The sequence below is a fragment of the Phalaenopsis equestris genome, unplaced genomic scaffold, assembly GCF_001263595.1.
Source record: "Phalaenopsis equestris unplaced genomic scaffold, ASM126359v1 Scaffold001269, whole genome shotgun sequence".
Taxonomy (NCBI): Eukaryota; Viridiplantae; Streptophyta; class Magnoliopsida; order Asparagales; family Orchidaceae; genus Phalaenopsis; species Phalaenopsis equestris.
The window spans coordinates 231,510-234,996 of NW_018165708.1; positions in this window are offsets into that span (position 1 = coordinate 231,510).

Below are 3,487 nucleotides of genomic sequence, written 5' to 3' on the forward strand. Positions count from 1 at the left end.
AGAAAATAAAACCACACTTTAGTTTAAAAGAAGAAATCATTGTCAAACAAATAACAAGTCTCGATGAAAACCAAAAGTAGTCTAAACCAAGAAGATAAAAAACTTATCTCAAATCCTCCACCAAACTTTTGAAGTTCCTTTGAATCTCTTCTCTTTTACAATCACTCAAAACAAAATAACAAAAAGGATAAAGTAAAAAAAAGTGGTTCCTGAAAATCTCTCCAAACTAACTCCTCAGAGAAGAACTTTCAAAACTTACCAATATTTTCAGGACTCTTTTCTAAGTCCTCTCTTCTTTCTTTTATAGTTTTTTAAGAGGTGCCTTGGGATCTCTTCAAAATGTGTCATGATTCGATGTATTTGCCCAAGAGACACATCCTTTCATGATAATTTTCATCCATGGTGGTTACAACCACCTATTAAGCCAATGGGTGCCTCAAAAACCTTTTCAAAATTTGTGAAAACCAATTTTACTTGTCTAGTAATTGCCATGGGTGCTTAAGCCCGGGGTCTCGACGCTTAGGTACGGCCTTCTCTGTTTAACCAAAGCTTAAGCGCCGGAGGCGCCGGATTTGGCGCTTAGGCGCCAAAACTCTTTTGCATAATTTTTCATCTTTTTGCTCCAAATTTGATCCTCTTTCACTCCTTTAAGCATTTTTTTCCATTTTTACTTATATCTGTAAGAAAAACACAAAAATACCTTCCATTATAGCGCAATATCTCAAAAATAGGTATAAAAATGTGTCTAAAAATGCTATATATTTTAGGTGTATCAGCACACTCCCTCTTTACATGATGTAGGTTCTCAAAACCAAAAAGAGCACTCAAAGTAATCTTGAAAATATTTTTAATAATTTCCTTTGGAAGGGCACTAGATGTACTAAAAATTGGACTACTTGGCACTATGTTTGTAAACCTCTTCATGTTGGTGGGCTCGGGTTTAAAACATTGCAACATACTATTGATATTAATATGTGTAAACTCTGGTTCAAATTTTGGCAGGGAGAGTCTCTATGGGCTAAATTTATGCAACATAAATATTGCAAAAATTTACATCCTTCCACTGTTAATTGGAGAGTGGGGGATTCTAGACTTTGGAAAGCCATAATTGCTGCACGTGATGTAACTTCTAATTTCATGTTTCGGGACATTGGTGATGGCAGTATTTCCTTTTAGAATGATGATTGGTGTTTGTCTACATTTTCTAATATGCCAACTCATAATTATGATGTTAATTCACTGGTCTCGGATTGTGGATTAATGGTGATTGGGATCATGATATGATGAATTCCTTGGTTGGTGAAATTGCTCCTACTATAGATAAAATTCCTATTAAACCTCAAGATAAGGCTCTTCCTTTTTGGAAGAATCATGCTAGCTCCTCTGTAAAATGGCTTTACTCAAACCTACATCAAACCTACACTCCTTTACTCCATGGAAATGACATGTTTTTATTTGGCTTAAGCTTATTTCTCCATCAATTTCCTTTTTTCCTTTGGAGATACTTTCATAAGTTGCTTCCTCTTGATAATATACTTAAGTTGAAAGGGCTGAAACTTGCCTCTTACTGCTATAATTGTAAGAAATGTGTTGAATCTCTTAATCATCTATTTTTTGAGTGTCCTTTTGCTAAAAAAAATTGGCATCGAAATTGCTAAAAAAAATGGGCATCGTATTGGGTGTTTTTTTGGTATCCATTGGCCCACTAATCTGAATTTTAAAACAGCTATAGAGATTTGGAAGGGTTTTGAACCCTCTTTCAACAAGTACTTCTGTTTTTCTGTTATTGTCATATGGTTTATTTGGATGGCAAGAAATAGTCATAAATATGAAGCTACTGGTCACACCCCATCTACCACTTCCATTTTAGTGATTGCTTATTTTAAAAATACTTGGAAGTCCTACTTTGGACAGGATGCCTCTCCTACTGTGGCCAAGGGTAGGAAATCCATTTTGATTAAATTGGCACCACCCCCCAATGGTTGGTTTAAGGTTAATGTCGATGGGAGCTTTTCCAATGTCTATGTGGGTATGGGAGGGATTATCAGAGATGTTTCTGGCAGATGTATTGCTTAGTTTGCGTCACCCTGTATTGCTAACTCCTCACTTGAGGTTGAGACCTCTGTTGTGCTTGCTGCTCTTCATACTGTTACCTCTTTAAATTTAAAAAGCATTGTGGTGGAAACTGACTCTGAAATCCTGGGGCTTTATGGTCTATACAGTGAATATCCTTTTTTGAATTGCATGCTTTTATCATTGGTATACTAAGTTGGGATTTGAGGTTATGACAAACTATTACATTATGAGCTAAATTATTTGGTTTTCTTATGAGGTGCCTGCGGAGTAAGTGCAGGTTAAGGCCACTGATTTCATTTACTTCATTTTGTCATGGTGGTTTGTTGAGCAAGTGAGGGTTAAGATCACCAATTTTCTTTATGTGATATTATTGTAGTGGCTGTATGAACCATATAACATTTCTTATAGTTTTGAAGCCCCTGATGTTATTTTTCTGAACCTTTTTAATGATTAGAGGGTCACGATTCATGATATTTATGCTTGGTTTAATAGAAGATTGATTGATATTGTTCCTTGCTTCAGTGGTAGAGTGTGTGGTAACTTTGTTTTCTTTTGTGGAAGGAAGTATTGGGCTATGTATAGTCTTGGCCGTGAGCTATTTTTTTACTTGGGGCTTTATGGCTTCATTTTGGTTAGCAACACAGTGAACTATTTTTTTTGTGGAAGGAAGTATTTTTTCGCTTACTTTGTGTGGCTTGCGGTGAATTTTTGGTGGTGGTATGTAGTGCAAGTGCGGGATAAGGCCACTTTCTTCCTTTTCCTGATTTCATTGCGGTGGCAATACAGATGGTTGTCTGCATTACAGATTATTACTTATAATTTTGAGGCCCCTTATGTCATATCTTTGAAATTATTATATGATTGGAGGCTAATGGCTCTTGATGTTTATTGCATTTCACCTCAGGAACCTTATATTTCTGTCAACCCTCGGGTCATAACACCCTGCAACAGACTCTTTTATTGGACTATATGGACTACTAAATTAACGCTTCACATCTTTGTTGTTTTTAACTCTCCTAACAGGTACAGCCTACAGGTGTTAAGCTACAACTATCTTACACTATTGATGCTTTTCCAGGACTGTTACACTACTATTTTTTTGCTCTTCGATTGGGAGTCAGAATCGCTTCAGAATTTTTCGGCATTACATTTCACACTTCTCTTTTTTGCACTTTGTGTACATGTTTACTTTGGGTATACGGCTTTGGATTGGCATACATTTTGTTAGGATACATGTATTTTTGGAGATGATATCTTTTTTGCGATTTTTTCATCTTTTTTGTGTGGAGTTGTAATGCAGACGGAGGAACTCTTAGGATTTAATGTATTTTTCTTTCTTTTTAGAAAGGATCCTCCTTCCCTCCCCAATTGTATCTTTCTTTATTTTGATTAACACGTAAGGAGTCACGAG